Below are 25,165 nucleotides of genomic sequence, written 5' to 3'. Positions count from 1 at the left end.
TCCTCATGAACTGCATGAAAGCCTGACAAGGTTTTTGAGAATTTATACCAGCAGAATATACCAGTCTGGATGGAAGGGAACAAAGACTGAACAAAATGAATGACACCAAGGGCAAAGCCATAGATGCAGAGGCCTGGGCCAATAGAACCCTCGAGGTGTGAAAGGGTGGGACTGCCCTATTAGGCCAGAGGACAGAGCACCTGGTCACAGAGGATTATTGTCAGGCCTCGAAATCTAATGGAATCTGCCCTGATGTGAATTAGACCAGTGACCCTTTTATTCCCTCTATTTGCTCCCCTTTGTAATGGAAGTGTCTTTCCTACAGTTGTCCTACCTTGTATCTTGGAAGCAGGTAACTTGTTTTCTATGTTTCACAGGTACACAGATGGAGAATTTCGTACCAGGATGGACCATACCAGGGTCTCGCATGTACCTGATTTAGAAAATGTGATTTGGGACTTTGAGTTGACTGTATTTATATGAGATTCTGGACTTAAAAGTTAATGCTGGAACGGGTTAAAACTTTGGAAGGATATTGGGATGGAGCGAAAGCATTCTGCACAACAGAAGGTCATGAATTTTGAGGGGCCAGAGGGTGGACCATTATGTGTTAAATTCACCGTTCATGTTATGGGTTGGATTCACCAAAATTATGTACTCTTGGTACCTCTGAATATGACAATATTTGGAAATTGTAGATATAGTTAAGCTAAATGAGGTCACGGGGTAAGCCCTCATCCAATAGGACTGGTGTCCCTCTAAGAAGAGGAAAACAACATGTGGAGACAGACACATGCAGGGAGAACACCACATGATGACAGGCAGAGATTGGGGTGATGGAGCTGCAAGTCAAGGAATGTCAAGGATCGACAGCCACCGCAAGCTAGGAAGAGACTGTATTCAGTCTCAGAGGGAGCATGGCACAGCTGACACCTTGATTTTACAGTTCTACCCTCCAGACTGTGAGAGAATAAATTTCCATTGTTATAAATCACCCTTTTGTGGTATTTTGTTACAGCAGTCCTAAGAAACTGAAGATACTTAGTACGAACTAACATATATTCAAGACTTACTATATACAAGGTACTGTGTTAAGTGTCTTGTACCTCATGAGGAAAAGAAATAAAATAACTTTCTATACACTACTCTTAACCATTATACTAAACTTTATCTCAGGTACCATATGCTGTATAATAATTTGATCTTTGTCCTAAGTTCTTGGCATAGAACTTCTAGTAAAAGGCGAAAGATTTATGCGATCTGAAGAGAAACCAGAGTATTGGCATAGAACTTCTAAAACCCCTGGAATTTTCCAAGTGACAGGGATATCTTTGTTATTCATAAGCCCCTTGGATCACACATGAGTGTGTGCTAATGAGATGACTCAGGATGGGGGCTGGGTGCCAGAAAGATCAATCACCGGATTAGAGGACTGGGGCTGTGGGCCAGCCCACCTTCGGGTCTATATAAAAAAGCCCCAATCAACACTGTGAACACTGATGCTCAGCAGAACTTGCTAACTGGTAAACACATCAATGTGCCAGGAGGATGCCCTGATTCCCTGGAGAGAGGGCATGGAAGCTCTGTTTGGGATTCTTCCAGACCTCACCCTACAGGTGTCTTCGTTTGGCTATACCTGATTTGTATCTTTTATAATAGGCCTATAATCATAAGTATGGCCCTTTCCTGAGTTCTGAGTTGCTCTAGTGAACTACTGAACCTGAGAGGGAGGTCACAGGAACCATCAGATTTGCAGCCAGTTGGTTAGAAGTGTTGGTGGCCTGAGGACCCTCACCTGAGGTTGGATCTGAAGTGGGGGCAGTCTTGTCGGGAACCGTGTTCCCTTAAGTCTACGCGATCTGACACTAACTCCAGGTGGTTAGCGTCAGAACTGAATTGGATTATACCACGTGGTGTCAGAACAGTTGGGTTAAAACAGAATACCATAACTGAATCCTATGGTGGCCTGGTATACCCAACAGTGACCAGTGACAGAAAACAGAAAATATGCTATATAAGAAAAAAGTCATTTGGTCTTTTAGCTATTTGACTTTCATGTATTATTCCTTCATACATTATATATCAATCAACACTCTTAAGCTTTTTCTCATATGCAAAATCAGGCTTTTCATTATTTCACTTGAGAAATACTGATTTTGAGCTAATGTGTAAAGAAAGGCATGTCCACGAGGGAAGCGTTGGGGCATTTGCTAGGTATCTGGGGATTGAGGCTCATTTGCTCATGCAAGGCAACGACACAGTCCTCAGCTGGAGGACTCCTTGCCTGACTCAGTCACTCCTCACTGACCTCACAGAGTGGCAGGCACCACCGGGTTGTGGACAGGCAGCAGTTGGGGGATGTCGCGAGGGGGTGTGTACATGTGTTTGGAGGGACTGCTTCCAACTCCTCAACTCATGAAATAACAATAGTTAATTTCCCCCCAAGTGTTTTTTATATGAACTAATTAAGCCTTATAAGTAATTAAAATACAACATGACTTTAAATGAGCCAATTTAAAGTCAACATGTGCCATAACTGATTCAAGTAAGAATCTATTTTGGCGGTGGTAATTTTTTATATGTGTCCTTTCAAACTAGACTCTAAGCTCTGAGAAAGCAGGAACTATATAGCTGTCTCCATCTCAAAGCCCAGCTTACTTGGATATGAAAAAAGGGGCAGGTTGAGGGCATACAATTTGTTAACAAATGTTCATGTGACTTCTAAATGCCAAGCTCATATTAGAGGCTAGGAATACAAGAAGAAAAGATGGTCATTTTTGATAAGAGCTCATAATTTAAAGGAGTCCAAAATAAAAGTTCATGTCTTCTTACTGGAACTTTCTTTGCGCTATTTTTTTGGAAATCTGAACAAAGTAAACTGGTATGTAAGAAGAAAAGGAGGCCATGAAACACAGTCATTCCCTTTCTGATGCCATCTCAACATGGGCTGGAGTCAGGCCTACTTCACCAACTTTTGGTGTAGTAGGCATAGCTGCAGCCTTGTCAAGACAAACATGGAGTAAACTCTGCATCTGATGCTTCACAGACCTGTGGCCTTAGGTAAATTAATCTCCTTACCCTCACCTTCTTCAACTGTCACACGAGGATGGATAAGGTCATTTGTTGGCCAACACTGCAGATTAAATAAACAATGTGCCTGCCCTTCCTCACAGTACTAAATAAATGGTAATCATTAGAATTATCATCATCAATACCGTTATTTCAAAATTCAACAGGCCATGCAGCTACAAAAGGACATATATTGCTTGATTCCTCTTATATGAGGTTCCCAGAGTTTAAATTCACAGAGGCAGAAAGTAGAATGGTAGTTGCTGGGGACAGGCAAGGAAGAGGTATGGGGAGTTATTTTTTCTGGGTACAGAGTTTCAGTTGGGGAAGTCGAAAAAGTGCTGCAGAGGGATGGTGGTGACAGTTGCCCAACAAATGAACGTACTTAATGCCACACAACTGTATATTAGGTACTTTTTTATGAATTATTTTAATTTGCACAATAAACCTAATGATACCAGTATTATCATTCTTCCCATTTCAGAGGGGACTAAGCTGAGGTACAAAGATTTTTAACTCCTCTGAAGTCAAGAAGCTGATGACAAATAGCTGATAAAAAATTTTCTGGGGTTCACCTGCACTTTCCTACTACATTTTCTACTTCATTTGGTTCTCATGAGCTTGGGAGGTACAAATGGCAAACACTAGTGTCCACGCATTACAAATGAAGAAAATGAGACTCGGAGTTTAAATAACTGGTGATGGTTATACAGCTAGTAAGTGCTAGATCCAGGATTCGAATATCTAGATCATGTGGCTTCAAATCTTGTACTTTTTCCATAGGGCAAACAGTCTTTCTTGCCAATAAGAGATCACTTAAAGGTCACTCATAAAACTGAAAGAACAAATTCAATGAAGAGAAAACAAAAAAAAGAGTGCTATTTAAAAAGTCAGATTCCAAGCTTTTCAATTAAACCAGTTTCAAGGCTAATTCAATTTTAACCTCCTTCTCTGTATACCTTCCACCCTCTGCCTCAGAGCTTCAAAGCAGGTCCACATAAGGTATCTGGCCAGGAGGCTCATTATTTGTATTTTCTAAGACACATATCAACCCTTATTCTATACATCATATTCAACATCCAGGAATTGGTTCGCTAGTGAGGCAAAAATCATCCAGCTTGTCCAAGACCAAATTAAAAGCTTCTCTGTCTGACATATGTGCCAAATATTGATGACTTTCCCAATTTATCCAATCAATACTTATTGAATACTCTATGTGTCAGTCCCTGGGCTAGAGATATAAGGGTGAATAGGACATAAACCACGTTAATTTAGATGTGGAGACAGATAAGCAAACACATTACAACAGAATGTAATATGTAGCTATTATAGGTACGTGAAAAGTGGAGACCAATTTTGCTTAAAGGAGTTGAGCGGCGCCTGGGTGGCTTCAGTCAGTTAAGCGTCTGACTTTGGCTCAGGTTGTGATCTCGTGGTTCATGGGTTCGAGACCCGCCCATGTCCGGGCTCTGTGCGGACAGCTCGGAGCCTGGAGCCTGCTTTGGATTCTGTGTCTCCCTCTCTCTCTGCCCCTCCCCTGCTCATGCTGTGTGTGTCTCTCAAAAATAAATGAAAACATAAAAAAAAAAAAAAATACAGCTCCTTCAACACATGTACTTTAATAAGAAGTGCTGCCCTAGAGGTTCCAAAATGATAAGATTTGTAATTTAGAAAGTTACAACAATAATTCTAGTGACTGTTTAGAGGAGGAAGACCAATTGGCAAATATAAAGCATAAATAATATTACAAAACAGAACATTTCAGATGACCTAAGAACTACCTGCGTAAATGTTAAACATCTGGCAAATCAATAAGGACATTTAAATTCACAGAAAAGGAAGATCTCTACAAGCTAAAGTAGTCAAGGAAGTCTCAGACATGGTAGGAGATTTTCAGAGAAAGACCTTAAGCCATCCATTTCCAGACCTAAATTCATTAAGTCAACAGATTTTAATATTATTTATTACACATGAAGTGGTATTTGCTGAAACACCTACTCCATATTAGGTACCGGGGATGCAATACTGAACATAAGCTGTGACCCCTGCCATCATGACAAATACTAGTCCACCAAAAAAAATACAGATAGAGGTGTCATTTGGAACTAAAACAAGTACTACAGAAGAAAGTCACATGGTACCACGGAGACTAAGCAGATTCTGGGAAATGAAGGTAGTATACCCTAAAGAAGTGACGTCTTAGTTGAAATCTGAAGAACACACGGAAATTAACCGGAAAAGAAGGGGAAAGAGCATTCCAGGCAGAGGGAACAGGCATGAGAAAAACATGCGAGGTGAGACGGGGCATCGAGAGTCCACAGAACAGAAACAAAGAAAGTAGAACTAATATACAGAAAGCAAAGCAAGGTGAAAAGAGGCCACAAAGGTAGATGGGCTAAATCATTACAAGTTCTATAAACGACAACACAGAGGAATCTTGAAGACATCATGCTAAATGAAGTAAGTCAGTCATAAAGGACAAATACTGTATGATTCCACTCATACGAGGTACCTGGAACAGGCAAAATATGTACTCTGTCATAGGGAAAGAAAGTAGGATGGTGGTTGGAGGGGATGGAGGGAGAGAGAAATGGGCAGTTACTGTTTAGTGAGTACAGGGTGTCAGTTTTGCAAGATCAAAAAAGTTCTGGATATGGATGGTGCTGAAGGTTGCACAACGTGAATATACATAATGCCAATGAACTGTACAATTACAAATGGTAAAAATGATAAATTGTTACATAGATTTTACCATAATTTTAAAAAGTTATTTTTTAAAAGTTCTATAAGCTACATTAAGATCAACGGGAAGCATGTGAAGAATTTAAATATTGTTGGGGCACCTGGGTGGCTCAGTCAGTTGAGCGGCTGACTTCGACTCAAGTCATGATCTCACGGTTCGTGGGTTTGAGCCCCACGTTGGGCTCTGTGCTGTCAGAGCAGAGCCTGCTTTGGATCCTCTGACACTGTCTCTTTCTGACCCTCCCCTGCTTGCTCGCACACTCTCTCTCAAATGAACAAACATTAAAAAAAATAATTTAAATACAGTATAATTATCAGACTTCAAGTTTTTATTTTTATGATTTCAAGTCTTTAAAACATTAACCCTGGAAACAACATGGAAAATGTGTAACGGGATTGTTTAATGCTTAATTGTTTAATGTTTAAAGGATTAACAGGAGCCAGAACAGTTTAGGCAGAGTAGTTAGGTTACAATTGTAGTAATTCAGGGGAAAGAGGGCAGAAGCTTGGACCAAGATGGTGGCAATGAAGAGTCACTCATTCATTCAACAAATATTTAATGAATGCCATTATATGCCATGCACTGTGATAGATGTTAAATATAGGACTGGCAAGATCCCACACCCGTGGAACTTATAAACAAACAAATAAATAATTACCTTTTGTGATTAAGTGCTAAAACAGAAATAAACAGTGACTGTGGAAGGGAAGTCAGGGAGGCTATCTCTGGGGATGTGGTTTCACGCTGAGAAAGAACTAACCAAGCATCAGGGGAAGGCTTCCCAGACAGAGAAAACAGCATGTGCAAAAAGTCTCAGAGATAGGAAAGAGCTTCATATATTTAAGGAACAAAAAAGGTGCCAGTGTGACTGGAATTTAGCTAGGGGATGGTAGCACCAGGTGAGTCTGGCTAAGAAAGTAGCCTCTGTATCATGTAGATTGCAGGGAAAATATTGTTTGTATTTTCAGCTCAATGGGAAGCCACCGAAAGATCTTAGGCGAAGAGATGGCATGATCTGTGGCGACTATGTTGATGGAGGTGGGGGGACATGTAAAAGTAGAAGCATGAAAACTACTTACGGGGTGAATATGATGGTCCAAAAGAATTATGGTGCCCTACACTAGAACAAAAGATACAGTTGGAAAGACTCATAAGATATTTAGGATACAGACCTAATGGGTATTAGCAATGAACTGGAAATGGAGAAAAAGTCGTTTCAGAAATGAGTGCCAGTGTTTAGGCCAAGGCCAACAGATGACTTTGGAGGATATTCACTGAAATAGGCAACAATGGGCAAGCATCACAATCATCTAGAGAGCTTTTTAAAAATACGAATTCCTATGTTCCATTTCCTTGGAAATCCTAATTCAATCTTTTTTTTTTTTTTTTTTTTTTTTGAGGTGGGGTGGTGTACATGGGGATTTTTAACTTAAAAATCTTTCCAGGTAGTCAGCAAGGTTTGGGAATCACCGCTGTAGACACAGTTAACCAGAGTTGGTTTCTATTGCTTGCAATCCCATGTACCCTTACGAATACGGAAACTAGTATGTGGTAGAGGGGTCCCTAAAATGTAGAACTGACTGGATTATGGTTAGGAACAGAACAGTACAGACCTCCATTTCATGCCAAGAGGTTGGCCATCCCTATGTGGTATGAGAAAGGTGATCACACTGTGGTCTGTTTTGTATCAGGACTCACTACTACTGAGGTACATTGCAAAGAGATGTAGTAGGGAAAACGCAGGATGTGATGTGTATTGGCCACATAGGTAGCCTTTAATCAGTTCCTACAAAAAAGAAATTGCTGGGGCATCCGGGTGACTCAGTTAAACATTTGACTTCGGCTCAGGTCATGATCTCACGGTTTGTGGGTTTGAGCCTTGCGTCGGGCTCTGTGTTGACAGCTCAGAGCCTGGAGCCTGCTTCAGATTCTGTCTTCCTTTCTCTCTGCCCCTCCCCGACTCATGTTCTGTCTCTCTCTCTCTCTCTCAAAAATAAACAAACATTAAAAAAAATTGCTTAATATGAAACAGGGGAGATATTCAAAATCCTGAATAGCCTGTAAGGCCATACCAGTGGCCTTACAGTGCATAATGGAGAACATGAATCCTGAGTTAAGCTGGTCAATCTGAAAACACTGGGTATAAAACAGGGCTTTTCTAAAAAAGTTTCACTCTGCCCAGGGCCAGCACAGGAGACTTGCTGAGTTGGAAAATTACACAGGGCTAACCATGGTACAAGTAAAGGCAGAAAGGCAGGACCTACAACTATGGATGAGACTGAGACACACCAGAGTCTTGATTCCCCTATGGTCCTTTCAAGCACCTCTGTTATGCATTCCTTGCCTGATAAAATTGGGAAACAATCTAGAAGCAAGAAGAAGTTTATTAATGACTCCTTTCACCAGGTTTTATTTCAAATTAAATGAGCCAATAAATTCCTTTTTTGCTTCAATCCATTTATATTGAGTTTCTGTTCTTTATAACCAAAAAGTATAAATATAGTACCAACATTTTAAAAAATTAGAGCACTGATTTTTTTTTTCCCAAAAGGATCACCAGAGGCACTACCCCAAATCTACTGAAACAGAATCTCTAAGTCAAGGTATCTGTATTCTTTTTTTATTATTTTTTTAAATGTTTATTTTTGAGAGAGAGAGAGAGAGAGCATGAGCAGGGGAGGGGCAGAGAGAGAGAGGGAGACACAGAATCCGAAGCAGGCTCCAGGCTCTAAGCTGTCAGCACAGAGCCCAACGCAAGGCTCGAACTCACAAACTTAAAGATCATGACCTGAGCCGAAGTCGGATGCCCAACCAACAGAGCCACCAAGGTGCCCCAAGGTATCTATATTCTTAATGTGTGTTCCAAATGATCTAGCAAATTGGGGAAACAAAAGTCTGGCTGTCTCCTTCCATACTGATGAAATGGTAATTGTTATTTCCCAGTAATACAGAGAAAGAACATTATAATGACATTTACGAGCCCACCACCATACCAGAATCTACCATAGTATGCATACAAAGGGGCATGAAAAGTGTGAGACGCTGCCTTGCCTACCAGGTCTTGTGACCTTCAATTCCTAAAAAAGGCAAGACCTACAAATACACCAGGGATTGCTAAACCTGTCTGATAAATAGAATAAAGTATCTTTTTGGTAGCTTAGAGGTAAAAGACGTGGGATTTAAACCCCTACCCATCAAACAACAAATCTATTTCCAAAATATGGTTAGTGTAAAATACATTTCCCTCTTAATATAACACAAAGGAGCACAAAAAAGAAAAAAAAAATATGTGCAATGAAAATAGTCCATTAATTCAAATTTGGATTTAATCAACATGTATTTGAGCACTTACTATGTAAACATTTACTATATTAGGCACCTAAATACAGGTTTTCATTGATAACTAATAATCAGAAACACCAGCAAATTAGTAAATTGTCTGAACTGACATTTCTCTTTTCAGCCTAATGGTTTATTTAAATACCATCATTAAGGATTTTAACATATCAAAAGAAAATTGTTAGTGTTGAAAATAAGGAAGTTAACAAAAACATTTTACCAAATTCAAACAGCAGTTCTTAAAAAGACAACTTTGACACTTAAGTGTCCAGGTTAGCATAAAAAACAAAATCTATTCACTGTTAAGGCAGCTAATAGAATTCAGGCCAAACAACCAATCCTTGTTTATTCACTAAATTGCATTAAGTAATTAAGTTGGAGTTGTGGAAATCTGAGGGATCATAGTTGGATCATTTGGAGAGTAAATTCTGGAGCAAGAAAGAAGCAAGAGAATTTCTGGCTCTACTGGTATTTGTTTAGTAATATTTTCTAAGCTTTCTATAGAAAGAGGGTATCTAGGGTCAATAATAACTATTTACAGAATACTTCCTTGAAGATCAATTTCTATAAATGGTTTCCTTTATTTCTATTTTTTTTTAAAGTGTATTTATTTATTTTGAGACAGAGACAGAGAAAGCAAGCGGGGGAGGGGCAAAGAAAGGGAGAGAGAGAATTCCAAGCAGGCTCTGCACTGTCAGCATGAGCCCAATGCAGGGCTCAAACTCACAAACTGTGAGCTCATGACCTGAGCCGAAACCGAGTCAGATGCTTGACCGACTGAGCCACCCAGGCACCCCTAAATGGTTTCCTTTAAATGTAGGCACAACTACAACTGATGATGAAAATATACTTAGAAGACCTATAAACTCTGTGATTAAGAGACTTCTCGCAAAGTTTATTCTTGAGAAACGAAATCCAAGACTTCTAGTGTATGTGCTGCTGAAGCGAGCACTTAAATCCCGGATTTCTAAATTAGTATCACTCCAAGAGTCATATCAACCTTTCAAAGCATTTGTAGAAAAAATAACTACGCAACTCATATATGATGGCAACAGGCATTAGCACTATTTTAGTGTCGCACAAACAGCTCAAATAAAATACCATTCCTATACGAACAGAATCACTTTTGTTCAGAAGCAAATATGGGAACTCAGCTACAAAAATCCTACCAAATAATGGCATGGTGCTTTCAATTAACAGGCAATATCATGTGGGAAGAACCTTTTACATTTGTCTGAGTCCTCTCTGTCGAGAGTAGAATTTGGTGTATTTTTGTCATCTACAGGTGGAAGGCACTGAGGTGAAAAGAGTTTACATGGATAGTGGGTATCTCTGACTAGCAAGGTGGGGAGAAGACTGGAAATACTGCCAGGAAGAGCACACAGAGGGCTTACACTGCACAGCAGACCTCCCTTAGTCGTGGTTTCAGTTAAAAAGAAGAAAACGAAAAGGAGGGGTGAATGGGTGGCTCAGGCAATTAAGCGTCTGACTGTTGATTTCAGCTCAGGTCATAATCTCACAGTTTGTGAGTTCAAGCCCCATGTCCGGCTCTGCGCTGGCAATGCAGATGGAGTCTGCTTGTGATTCTCTCTCCCTCTCTCTCTGCCCCTCCCCTTCTGTCTCTCAAAATCAATAAATAAACTTAGAGAAAAAAAGAGTCAATGCTTTTGTCTTGCCTACTGTACAGTGTCTGTAACACTGCTTGGGGGAGTGTACAGGCGAAACGCAACGGGCTCTACGGTTGATGTCAGGCTGGTCTTAGTTTGAAATTGAGTTCTATCACTTATACATTATACGATTTTGGCCAGGTATCTTTAAGTCTCCGTTTGTTTATGTATAAAGTGGAGTTAATGATACCTGTGTGCAGGTAGGTGCAAATAATAGATATCTGCATGTTGCAATGTATCTGAAAAATACTCAAGTTACTCCCTTTCTTAGTATGGTATGTTACACAAAGTAAGTATGCTTTAAATACATTCTGGAAAAAAGCAAGATATGTATAAATAAACATAGGAGATGCTATGTTGTTACTTTTATATTGGATAAATAAATTCTGAAACAATTTCACATGCCTTTATGTTTTTTTTAGGTACTTAATATGTGCCTGACATAAAGAAGCCACTCAAATGGTGATTCTTCCACTAGGTTTTTTGGACCAAAAGTCAAGAGAATGAAATTCCAGTTTTATGAGCTGGACAAACCACATCCCTTCTTTAAGCCTCAATTTCTTCATTGAATATTTAACCTAATAGTCCTGGAACCTATGCACTGGAAGAAATCTTAGAGATCACCGACTGCACCCCTTGCCTAAATCACAGAGTGAGGTGCAGACTGGGACTTGACTGGGAATCTCGACCACCAAGCCACAATTCTTTCCACAAACCATATGGTCTCTTTTACCTTCCTGTCTATGAAATATTGAAGACTGAAGTACTGATCTTTAGAATATCATCCATTTCTGGAAATCCACTAAATCAACAATATCCTTCGTTCTACCTTTATTAAAACCAGAAAATAAAGAAGAATAAACAAAACTGTCCATATGAATCCCAGTCAGCGTGTTAGAGAAACTATGATACAGACAGCAGAGGATTAAAATTTTCAATTGTGTTGATACATCAAATACTTAGGATCGATTTTCAATAGTCTCCCTGACTCCATCATTTTCATTATTAAATGGAATTATAATTACTGGCACACAGAACTAGTAGAATCACTACTCTTCTGAGTTAGTCACATCTCTGTGATCTTGCTATCCCTTACTCTACCTTAGAGGACAATGCTGTATATATATATTATATTTATGCATATATATACATATATACATGTACTATATTATATATATGCTGTATATACATATTATATATACATTATATATATTTATATACAATTTATATACTATATATATACAATATATATATTATATATAACATAATAATAAATATAATAAATATATTATATATAATATAATAATAAATATAATAAATATATATATTATATATATTATATTATTATATATAATATAATATATATAATATGTATATCTGTGTGTGTGTGTGAAGTGCTTATAGTGTAGTGAGTCAGTATAGCGTACTGGCCAAGAGCACAGACTCTGGACTTGGATTGCCAGAGTTCAAATCCTAGTTGCACCAGTCGTTAGCCCCATGACCTTGGTCAGGTTACTAACTTTTATGTGCCTGTTTCCCCATCTGGGAGGATCACATGAGTTTATATGCATATTAAAATGCATAGTAAACACTATACAGATATTTGCTATTATGTTGTCCCTCTTCTTTTTTTTTTTAATTTTATTTTTTTTTAATTTACATCCAAATTAGTTAGCATACAGTGCAACAATGATTTCAGGAGTAGATTCCTTAGTGCCCCTTACCCATTTAGCCCATCCCCCCTCCCACAACCCCTCCAGTCACCCTCTTTGTTCTCCATGTTTAAGAGTCTCTTCTGTTTTGTCCCCCTCCCTGTTTTTCTTTTTGCTTCCCTTCCTTTGTGTTCACCTGTTTTGTCTCTTGAAGTCCTCATATGAGTGAAGTCATACGATATTTATCTTTCTCTAATTTGCCTTAGCAATAATACCCTCCAGTTCCATCCACGTAGTCGCACATGTTGTCCCTCTTCTTAGTCTCCCCCTCCTTGCATTTCTTTGACCTCCACATATTCCTCCTGAGGGATTCAATTCACTCCAAGGGGCTTGACTTCTATCTGGAGGGCCCTCTTTTTCCTCCTCTCTACCTAGTGAATTCCTTCTCAGCTTCTAAGATGCAGTTTCAATGCCATTCTCAATATCTGAAGACTTTCCAAAGATCATCCTGCTCCTCCTGCCTCAGCACTCAGCTGTCCTTACCCTTGTGTTCCCACAGTCCTCTGAATGTATCCAAGTGAGAGCACAATTTACGTTAGACTGAATGAGGTGGAGCCACTTGAAATTGCTCGTATTAGACCATTTAAGACCTATAAAAACAGCAATTTTACATGATTCATCATAATAACATCTCTTTATATTTCTGCTACTCCCTCCCTCCCTACATTACACTCATAATGAGGGCTACATCTATTATTCTTTAAAAATACCCATATAGTATTTCAGATAGATACAAAGGTATAAGAATATACCACATAACCACATAACCATATAACCACAACCTAGTTGAAAAAGATATCTACTAATACAGTAGTCTCCCTTAGCTGTGGGGGATGTGTTCTAAGATCCCCAGTGGATGCCTAAAACTGTGGATAGTACCAAAGCCTATATATACTGTCTTTTCCTGTACATACATACCTATGATAAAGTTTAATTTAAAAATTAGGCACAAGAGATTAACAATAGTAACTAATAAAACAGAAAAATTATATTGTAATGACAGTTATGTGAGGGGCACCCAGGTGGCTCAGTCGGTTAAGCATCTGACTCTTGATTTCAGCTCAGGGCATGATCTCATGGTTCGTGAGTTGGAGCCCCACATCAGGCTCTGCACTCTAAGTGCTGGATTCTCTCTCTTTCTCTCTCTGCCCCTCCCCCACTCACACTGTCTTTCTCCCTCTCTCTCTCTCAAAATAAATAAGTAAACTATAGAAAAGTTATGTGAATGTGGTCCCTTCCTCTCTCAAAATATCTTATTGTACTGCACTCACCCTTCTTTGCAGTGTGAGATGATAAAATCCCTGTGTGACGAGATGAAGTGAGGAGAATGATGGAGGCATTGTGATAGAGCTGTAGGCTACTACTGATCTGACCATACATCCATCAGAAGGAGGGTCCTCAATCAGCTTTCTGACTGTGGTTGACCATGGGTAACCAAAACAGGAGTTAAGGGAGGACTACTGTACGATGTAAGCTCCCCCGTGTGCTCTTCCCAGCATCCTTCCCATCTTTTCTCCCTGCCCTGACATTCAGAGAAACCCACTATCCTTAATTTGATGTTTATTATAACCATGCAATTGCTTAAACAATTATTGCTTAAGTATACTTCCCTAAATAATACATACATGTTAAATTTTATGTAAACGTGTTCTGTCACTTGTTTTATTCACTCAACCTTTTATTTTTCAGATTCACTCAAGTTACTAGATAGTTCTAGTCCACGTTCATTATTGTATAGAATTCCATTAGATAAATGTACTGTAATATTTTCATTCTTTTATTGATAGACATTTGGAGTAGTTTGAAATTTTTGCTATAATAACGCATTAATTTTTTTTTCAACGTTTTTTATTTATTTTTGGGACAGAGAGAGACAGACAGAGCATGAACGGGGGAGGGGCAGAGAGAGAGGGAGACACAGAATCGGAAACAGGCTCCAGGCTCCGAGCCATCAGCCCAGAGCCTGACGCGGGGCTCGAACTCACGGACCGCGAGATCGTGACCTGGCTGAAGTCGGACGCTTAACCGACTGCTCCACCCAGGCGCCCCACGCATTAATTTTTTAAAAGATTTTTCTAAATGTTTACTTTTCAAAGAGTGAGCACAGGTGCGCACGTGTGCACATGAGTGGGGGAGGGACACAGAGAGAAGGAGACAGAATTCAAAGCAGGCTCCATGCTGTCAGCACAAAGCCGTACATGGGGCTCAAACTCACAAAACGTGAGATCGTGACCTGGGCCAAAGTCGGAGGCCCAGCTGACTGAGCCACCCAGGTGCCCCTTGCATGAATATTTTTGTGTATCTCTTCATGCATACATTGGAGAGTTTCTAAAGGGTACTGGCCTAGGAGCAGAATTGTTGGACTACAGGTTATATGTACTTTAGTTTTACTAGACACTGACAAATTATTCTTTACCATGATTGTACAATTTCTATTCCCATCAAGAGTGTCCAAGAGTTCCCTTAACTCCACATCCTGACAATATTTGGTATTACCAGACTTCTTCATTTTTGCCAATCTAATAGGTATGAAAAGACATCTCATTAGAGCTTTAATTTGCCTTTAATTACTCGTCAATGGGTAATAAATATTTAGGTTGCCTCATTTATGCCTTGTCATTTTTCTATGAATTTGTCTTTTTCTAATCTATTTGTAGGAATCCTTTATTATTACAGATTGTGGTATTTGGCCAATACATGTACCACATATATATTCTTTAACTCTGTGGCTTGTCTTTGCATTTTAAAAATTATGGCATTCTTTTTTGTCACTGCACACAGCACACTGTCTGGCAGTTAGTAGACATAATTAAATATTTGTTGAATGAATGAATGAAAAACTGAACAAATACACATAAAGAAATTAGACATTTTTAAACTCCTGCATTCCCTTCATTTGGAATTATGACTCTCTATGCCTATTAGTCTTTATAAACTTTTATACTGCCAAATTCACCTTTAAAATTCACTTATTTTTATTTTTTAATATTTATTTATTTTTGAGAGAGAGAGAGAGAGAGAGAGAGAGCGTGCGCGCGCTTGAGCAGGGGAGAGGCAGAGAAAGAGGGAGACACAGAATCTGAGGCAGGCTCCAGGCTCTGAGCTGTCAGCACAGAGCCCAACGTAGGGCTTGAACTCCCGAACTGTGAGATCATGACCTGAGCCCAAGTCAAACGCTTAAGTGACTGAGTCACCCAGGTGCCCAAAAAATTCATTTATTTTTTAAAAAATTTAATCTGGTTTGAAGAGTTTCTGGCAGTCTCTTGAAGTAACTGTGGAGATAAGACAGAACACCAAAAAAATCAAGGTTGGGAGTCTAATATTCTAAATCATCTAAGACAAATGGTTGTCTGCTCTCTTGTTAAATATCTCCAAGAACAAGTATACTGGCTCTCATGTTTTCTATTATACTTTACAAGACATAATAACAAAAATAGCCTTTATTTCCATCATGTTTGAATGCCCCTGAGGAAAGTCTACATAAGCATGAGTGTAAAGCAATTATAATAAATAACAAAACACTTGGAAATATGCTATAATATGCCAATGAGCAATAGACATAGCAATTAAAATGAATATACAATATGCATATGCTTTCATTTTAAAAGCTAACAACTGTAACATTTACAACAAATCAGAGGAAAAAAATAAGACAGAAGCCTTTATATGTTTCAAAATATACAGAAATTAATACATGATTACTTGCAACAGAAACAGCAGGAAGTTCAGACAGCACAGGGTCTTAAAAAGGAGGTCACAGGAGGGAATGAATCATTCTGGACAAAGCACAAAATGTGGAGTAAGAAGACCTGGTTCCGAGTTGTTGTTCTGACATTTATTAGCCGTTTGATAGCGGGTACATCATTTATTCCACCCGCACCTCAGTTCCTTATCAGTCATGGAGTGTATAATGACCTGGCATCCTACCTCATGGGTAGGATGTTTCAAATTAAATAAGAAAATGTATGTGGCATCCTTCAATAATACCCAACTATAATTATGTATTCCTTCTCACCTTCCCATCGCCCCAGTGTCATTTACATCATCCCTGAAACTCTGAGGCAGAACTAGATACAAAGTCCTCTGGAATGGTTATTGTATTTGTTTGCTGGGCTGCCATAACAAAGACCAACCACAGACTGGGTGGCTGAAACAACAGAAATGTATTTCCTCACAGTTACACAGGCTAGAAGTTCAAGATCAAGGTGTCAACAGGGTTGATTTCTTCCGAGGCCTCTCGCCTAGGCTTATATAGATGGCTGTTTTCTCCCTCTCTTCATACGGTCTTTCCGTTGTATGTGTCCTAACCTCTTCTTATACTATGACACAAATCATATTGGATGAGGGCCCATCCATACGACCTCATTCTAGCTTAATTACCTCTTTAAAGGCCCTATCTCCAAATGGGAGATACTGAAATATTCTGAAATACTGGAGGTTAGGACTTCAACACACCAATTTTGAGGGCAGGCAAGAGACAGAATTCGGCCCTTAGCAATATATAGCAATCCCACCATACTGCACCTACCACTGCTATAGCACTTACTACACTGTAATATAATTATCACTAGTGTCTTCACTAGCAGGCTACAAATGCCTACACAGCAGTGAATATTTCCTATTAAGCTCTATCTTCCAAGTGTCTAACAGTATATGTTCAATACAATGCTCCAACAAACTGCTGCTAACTGAGCCTATGACACTTTTTGTCAAAGAGCAATTAAAACCATCCTACAAGAATTTTGGTTTTAATGAAGTGTGTAATATTCCAAGGGTTTAAGAGAAAGGACAAAATTTTCACTTTTAGCTTTCCAAAAGCAATTCTGTTCCCAGATTCTCATCCTTTCCATCTCAGCCTCTACTACTCTCTTAACTGAACCCCCCGGGCACCCTCAGCCTCTACTCTCAAATCACCTATGTCGAGCTTTCCTTAAGCAATGAACCTGGAGATTTTACAAGACCACCCCAGAAGTCAGTGACCTCTCGTTCCACCTCTGAATTTCTGGAGTTTTTAGAGTTATGTATACGAATTAGTTAAGTACGTGTCTTACCTTCCCCTCATAAACAGTGAGCTCCCTGAGAGAAACAACTTGCCTTAAATATCTCTAAGCGATAGGGGCGCCTGGGTGGCGCAGTCGGTTGGGCGTCCGACTTCAGCCAGGTCACGATCTCGCGGTCTGTGAGTTCGAGCCCCGCGTCAGGCTCTGGGCTGATGGCTCGGAGCCTGGAGCCTGTTTCCGATTCTGTGTCTCCCTCTCTCTCTGCCCCTCCCCCGTTCATGCTCTGTCTCTCTCTGTCCCAAAAATAAATAAATGTTGAAAAAAAAAAATTAAAAAAAAAAATATCTCTAAGTGATCAACAATAACTATTTACTGAATAAACAGAAATTTCTCTAAACCAGAATCACTCGTGAGGAAAACAAGTTTTCTTAAATGAAGAAGGAGGGGCAGGAAAAGTGGCAAGGATGTTAGGTTCAATTTGGGACACGCTGACTTTATTTTAAGAAATATCTCTTGGGGAGCCTGGGTGGCTCAGTCAGTTAAGCATCCGACTCCTGATTTCGGCTCAGGTCATGATCTCACAGTGGTGAGATTGAGCCCTGCCTAAGATTCTCTCTCTCCCTCTTTCTCTGCCCTCCCAGGATCACTCTTGTGCATGCATGCTCTGTCTCTCTCAAACAAAACAAAACAAAACTGAAGACAACTTTTATTAGGTCCGTTTCAATTTCAGAAGGTTTTCACACAGCACGCTAGGACCTATGGTGATGGGCCATATTGACTTTAAAGCAGATATGATACATAGCTGTTCGTGAAGCTGACTACAGGGAGCTAAGTACACAGCTCTAACACTCAGTGGAGATTATCTTGACTACAGATAGAAATTTGAGTCATGAGCTAACAGTCATTACCGTAAGCCAAGTGAGTGGCTGAGATTGCTAAGGGAATGTACAGAAGAAGGCTTAGGACCAAAGACAGGCAAGAGGAGGGAGGTTCTCATCCAAAAAACACTTGGGGTAAAGTGGCCAAGGAGGAACTAACACGCTGACAGGCACCGCAGCCAAAGGGGGAAAAGAAAGTTTTGAGAAGAGGGGATAATCATAAATGTGAAATGCTGCTGCTGAGGCCTTAAAATTGCCTGCCTTCCCCTGTTGTTACCAATAAGGACAAGGCTGGTGACCCCGCTCAGAGCAGTTCAGAGACTCTGTAAGATCTGGGCAAATTTCTAAAACTTTAAATCTGTTTCCTTTATTGCAAAATAAGGAGGCTTATCCCCTCATGAGTCTTTTGAAGATTAAATAAGTAGCAATAATAACAAAAGGAACACATGAATGTAACATATATAGCATTGCTACAATGTGCTAGTCACTGTGCAGGGCTCTTTCATATAGATTACCTCACCTAAAATCACAAAAATCTTCAGGTATTATAGTACTTAATAGCTACCATTAGCCTCATCTTCAGATAAGGAAACTGAAGCTTATTCAGTGATGGAGACTAAAACCAGAATGCAACGAAGAGGTAAGAGTGAGAAAGTTTACGTATTAAATGTATACAACTCAACAAGTTCGAGTAAAGGAGATAGGTAGGAGACTAGGTGGTGCCTGGAGGGAGACATGCATTTAAGATTTCATTTACAAGATTTACTTCAAGATGGGAGATTTCTAAGCAGATTTAAATAAAAGAAAAGGAGTCAGAAGAGAGAAAGAGGTTGACAAGAGTCAGAGATTTAGTCTTGAGAAAGAGGAGGAAGCAAGAAAATACAGATATGATTTTGAGAAACATGTGACATAAGACCTCATGAAGACTAGGGCAAAGAAATGACTAGGTACTCAAGGCACAACGGCAGCAATCTGCAGAGAAGCGTGTGATCTCCAGCAGGCCTCTGGGCTACGACTGCCAAAAGAGAGGTCTGATCCAACGAGGTTCGAGATTTTGCCCAGACAAGGGCAGAAGAACAGCAGAGCAAGGGAATGGAGGAGGACGGCAAGAAAGCAAACCGAATAAATGGTAGACTAAGAAAATTAATCATCCTTCCCGGATAGGGAAGGACGTGAAGGCAGGCTTCAAAGAGATCAAACAACAGAGCTGTCGAAGGTCAAGTCGGAGACATTTTGAATAAAGCTGCAAGTCTTCGTTTATAATTGCAGAGGCGGGCCATCTCGGGGTGATAACAAGGTCCATGGTGTGACTATGGGAGTTGATAAGCTAAAAGGATGATCGCTTGAGTTGAAGGCGCAATTGTTCGGGGAAACAATCATCTGTGTGAAAACTGCAGTTACTCAGGGTGAGGACGGAAATTGAGGTGGAAAGGAAGACCGTACATGTCAGGTCCTAAATGATGGAGAAGCGCTATACACAAGAAGACAAGAGTAGCCCTTGTACCACAGAGCACACCGATTTCAAGAAGATGGACAAAACAGTGGTGCACAGAAAACTACAAACATCCTTATCTTCCTCGTTGTGCACAGGGCGTGGGAGAATGCGCTGCACCCATTCAAAAGAACTACAGAGCAGGCAACTATAGGTGCTCTCCATGACACACACACAAATCTAGTAAAATGGTGAGCAGGGTAGGAAACAGGGGTTTCAGAGAGCCTATGGAAAGGTATGAGGGAACAAACAAGCAGGGTTGGGAGACAGGAGGAGGAAGCTGAGTCAGCACAGGAAAAGCAGTTTGGAAGACAGTGACTGGAGAAGGCAGGACAAAGATAACAGATGATAAGACTAGCTGCTTTATGTGGCCATAAGGTTATCAAAATAATTAGCTCTAGCAGTTCCTGCTGGCTAGGGAGTTAGCACTAAGGCCTTGGCAACGGTGTGAGGGGAGGGACAACATCGGAGGGACAGTTACACAACTGACATTATGCAAAGTGCTTTATTTACACTTACTATCTTAGTTAAACCTACACCTAACAAAAATGAGGGAACTGAGGACCAGAGAGGTAAAGTGACGAGCCCAGGATTGTATAATTAATAACTGGTGACATTTAGTATATAAAAGACAAAACTTAAAATCGGAGCATCCCTAGTCACTTTCTATAAGATCACCTATGTTTGTTAACTCCACTAAGCCTATCTACCAAACAAGGCTATTGCAGAGATTAAACGACAACTATAAATCTATAACTAAAACTGGCCTATGTAGGAACTTGTTTCCAAATGTGGAATTTCTTACTTGGTTTACTTCAAACAAAAATCCAAAGTTTCTGAAACTACAAATTTTATAGACAGGAAACTGAGGTGGGGAGAGAGCATGTACAATCTATGGCTCCCTAGTCTACCTGGAATCAAGTCCAAACTCCATAGTTCCAGGTCTTTTTTTTTTTTTTCATTAAAAATTTTTAAGTTTATTTATTTATCTATTTTGAGAGAGAGACAGAGAGTGAGCAGGGGAGGGGCAGAGAGAGAGGGAGAGAGAGAATCCCAAGCAGACTCTGCTCTGTCAGCAGAGCTGGACACAGCTCGAATCCACCAACAGTGAGATCATGACCTGAGCCAAAACCAAGAGTCCGATGCTTAACTGACTGAGACACCCAGGTGCCCCCCACCCCCCCATAGTTCCAGGTCTTTAATACTATGGCCCCAGGCCATCTCTCCAGCCATATGGCTCACTTCTGACTTACACAATACTCAAACCTGTGGCAACTATTTTTTTTTTTTTTTTTTTTTGGTGGTTTAACAAAAGTTTATTTGTCATTCCTATGAAGTCCATCCAGAACAGCTGCACTCCATGTGGGGGGCTCAGTATTCCAGACAACTTTGAGTTTCTGGCCCCTGTTTCTGTATGGGCTTCCATGGCTGAGGCAAGAAGAGAACTACAGTCTTGCACCAAAAAAAAAAAAAAAAAAAAAAGGCTTCAGCCCAGCAACTATCAATTTTTAACAAACATACCTTACACTTTCCCCTCTTTGTATCTCCACCTAAATTATTTAATCTATTGAAATCTGTTCACCAAGGCCCAGATGAAATTTATTTTGAATGTGAAGCCTAACCTTGTTTCCAAATTTTGAGAAATGACGGTTCTCTCCTCTGAACTCCTGTATCCCTTGGCTTTCTCTTAGAGTACATATTGCCTCATAATTTAGGTAAACCTGAAAAAAGGTCAGCATGCAGGGCTTAAGTCCCTTAAAGGTAGCTGAAAGAGAACTAACGATTCCTTTGCATCTAGGAAGCACCAATTGCTTTTCTAGTGATTTTATACACATAATTCCATGTAATCTTTGTGACACCCTATGAAGTAGGAATGTATTTGTTTACAGGTAAGGACACTGAAAGTCACAGAGGCCAGACAATTTGCTTACAGTCCTAAGGTTAGCAAGTGACGGAGCCTAGATTTGGACCCTGGTCTTTCTAACTCAGAATGTAGGCTCTTCCCAGAAAGCATGGGTGCAGCCTCACTGCTTTATCTGTCTCCTCTCCGCCTGCTAATCACCAGCGGGGAACCCTCCTCTATTGCTCTCTGTCATTAAGCATCAGCAGAAAAGATCTGATATAGGGTACTTGCCCTCCTACTTCCCAAGACTAAGAACAAACTCTTCAGAACAAAAAGAATACGAGTCCTGAATAAAGCTGGAGAGTTCAGAACCCTGCTCCCAAGAAGGAAAAGTAAAAAACCACTACTTTTGCACTCTCTGTTTAAAACCTCGTCCTCCTTGGAGGTGTCCACCATCTGGCTACATCACTTTCTACCCCTCCTCATCTGTCATCTGCCACCCTCCCGATTAATCCCCTCTATTCCCTGCACCTGGGTCACATCCTCTCCTCCCCACACCCCAGCATCCTAAATCACTTCACTCTCGACACAGATGACCCATTCAATACAACAGCCTCGCAGCTCCCGTCATACTCCGCTTCGCTGACCTTCACCTCTAGTGTACCTCAGATACCCACAGAGACCTAGCTGTCACCCAGAGGAGCCCCACATCAGACCAGTTAACACCAATATTCCACTTTCTGACCACAACCTCCCTGTTTTCTAGTTCACTTCTACCACGTTTGTTCATTTGATTTAACTCAAGCTACTGAAAAATCTTCAAGTCCGAAACCAAACTTATCCATTGTTTCCTGTCTCGGTTAGTGTCACCACCATTCCCCTAGTCACACGCCCACCTTGGGGCAGCCACAACATCATCCAACCCTCTCACCTTTTATTCTGACCTGTTTGGGCATCTAATTTACCAGCCCCACAGGGACTGAAAATGTATCTTATTCGTCTTTGTAACAGTGCATACCAAAGTGCCTGATACATAGTAGATACACAGGCTTAAAGTTTGGAACTTGAGTTTAAATTTGCAGTGGGATATTCACACCAGTTCCTTCTCAGAGTTTTCAGTATTCCCTACCATTAACTTCACGTTCTTTGAAGGGAAGGGACCAAAGCCGTTCCTGAGCCTGTACAGTTCTACAAAGAACAGCCCTATACAAATTTTTACCCAACTTACATAAAAGGGAAATAGCATGTGCACAAAGAAACCAGAAGTCAAAACTTGACAAGTGTGCTACAAACTTCAAAACCACTGACCAATTTAAAAAATAAAGACATAAGAACAAAGATAACCAATTCTGACTGCCGGTACGTGCTTGTCTATGTTCTAAAAACAGTGAAACTTTGGTTAGAATTGGAACAGGGTCCCAGATACAAGAGCTTGGCATTTTATCCACAAGGCCATGGTACCTCTGCTGGACTTGAAAAGTTTCTAACCTGCAGGGTTGCTTTGGGTTATTTAGGACATTGGTAACAGGCACTTTTGAAAAACTTAACCCCCACATACCAAGGCTAAGCGATGAAAAAGCTGGCAAAAAAAATAATGCTGGTAAGTGAACAACAAAAAATATTCTTTTTCATAGTAATTTTGGGCCTTCCGGCAGTTAGACACAGAGCAAAGAGTTCAATGTAATAAGCATTTCCCTCTCCAACTAAATATTAAATTGCAGTCTAGCCCCAAATTAGGTCTCAATCCTTTTTCAGAGTAGAAATAATAAGCTTTCCTCTTTGCATAGTGCATTGCCACACTTTGATATATATCAACTCAGCTGATAAAGTGTTTATAGATTTTTTTTTAATGAGAGGAAATCTAAACGTTTTCACAAAATAGGATCTCTTTTAGGTCGTTTGAACACAGTACTGGACTGTTTTGGGTTTGTTTGTTTTTTTTAAGTTCAAAACGCAGCACAGAAATGAGGAAGGTAATACTTTTTATTTAAGCAGATCAATCCTTGAAGCCAAGGCATCTTCTTGGAGAAACTTAACAGGTTTTGTCTCCTCATACTAAGAAGCTCTCTCCTTTAAAAAGGATATGGGCCAGCTCTTTCAGAGAAGGGACCAGAAAACCTCAGTGGACCAGAAACAACTGAAGGAACTAAAACAAGCGACGAGAAGACGAGCCTCCGAGGAAGGACTACTACCTTCTGATCACTCAACAGCTGCCCATAAGGGAGAAGAACGAGGAAGAATGGGAGGCAGCGATTTCTTTCAACCAAAAAAAAAAAAAAAAAAAAAAAAAAAAAATTCTCAAAAGCAAAGCCGTCCAGGAACGGAATGGGGAGAAACGGGGTTTGCCATCACTGGAGGAGGTGGCCAAATGATCAGGGTGGATTTAGGGATTTTCAAAGGGACTTCGGCATGCGACGGGAGAAAGGAGCCCTAGAAGACTTTTAAATTCCCTTCCAGCCTGGAGGTGTTCCGGGGTCCACCTGTCCCCCGGAAACCCCTCGCGCCCGTCCCGGGGCCGGCGTCCCAGCCCGCCCGGCCGCCGGCCCTCCGCGGTGCCCCGCGGCTCCGAGGTTCGAAGCCGGCTTTCCCCGCCCGCTTCCGGCGGCCCACGTGAGCGGTCCCGGCGCAGCTCCGGCCGCCCCGCCGGAGCCAGCCCGAGCGCCGCGGCTGACAGCTCGGGCCCGCGCACGCCCGCCGCCCAGGGTCCGAGCCGGCCCCGACCCCCAGGCATCGCCCCGCTCTCGCGGCCGAGCGGAGCCTCTGACCCGCCGCGCACTGACAGCACCCCCGCCCCACCCCCCGCGACCCCGCCGGCCCGGACAGAGCGGCCGCCGCTCGGATCCTCCAGACGTGTCCCAGTCCTACGGCGTCAGGCCCGCGGCCGGTCACCGGGCCCCGCCCGGCCGGCCGCCCAGGCGCAGCGGGCCGCCGGGGCCGCGGGGGCCGGGCTGACACGGCCGCGAAGGGCCGCGGCCGCGCTCGGACCGCAGACAGGCCCCCCGGCCCGACAGCCAGCAGCCGGCCGGCAGGCCGGCGGGCCCCGAGGGGCGGGGGCGGCGCCGGGCAGGTCCCGCCGCCGCCTCCTCGCCGGGGGCGGCCCCCGCCGGCCCAGGCCCCTGAGGGCGCGCGGACTGGCCCGGGGAGCGGAGGCGGCGGCCGAGGCGCTTACCTGCGGGCGCAGCGGCGGCGCGGGGCGGCTCACTCCCTTCCCGCCGCCATGTTTCCGCTGCGCAGGGAGCCCGAGCCGACGCGCGAAGGGGGCGGGCGGGGGCGGCTCCGGAGGGCGGCGGGCGGGCGGGCCGGCGGGCTGGCGGCGGGGGGCTTGACCGCAGCGGCGGCTGCGGCGACGACGGCGGCGGCGGCGGCGGCAGCGGCTCCCCGGCCCCGCCCCCCGCTTCCGCCCCTCCCCTCCCGTCGCGGGG

General features: G+C 41.8%; 1 protein-coding gene across 6 annotated transcripts in view; it reads right to left on the bottom strand.

Annotated features, from left to right (window-relative positions):
• Nucleotides 1-25,118, bottom strand: part of SCMH1 (Scm polycomb group protein homolog 1) — a 186,993-nt gene extending 161,875 nt beyond the window's left edge. For 3 of the 6 annotated variants that reach the window (XM_078452026.2, XM_078452028.2, XM_078452029.2), the window contains exon 1: nt 24,913-25,118. The gene's annotated coding sequence lies outside the window, so the exon portion shown is untranslated. The remainder of the gene's footprint in view (nt 1-24,912) is intronic. The other 3 variants (XM_078452016.2, XM_078452020.2, XM_078452018.2) reach the window with 1 other exon arrangement.
• Between the last annotated feature and the right edge of the window lie 47 nt (nt 25,119-25,165).

This window comes from Panthera onca, chromosome C1 (assembly GCF_046562875.1).
Source record: "Panthera onca isolate mPanOnc1 chromosome C1, mPanOnc1 haplotype 2, whole genome shotgun sequence".
Taxonomy (NCBI): domain Eukaryota; kingdom Metazoa; phylum Chordata; class Mammalia; order Carnivora; family Felidae; genus Panthera; species Panthera onca.
Note: the sequence above shows the minus strand (reverse complement) of the source record. Positions and strands in the feature narration are given on the sequence as shown.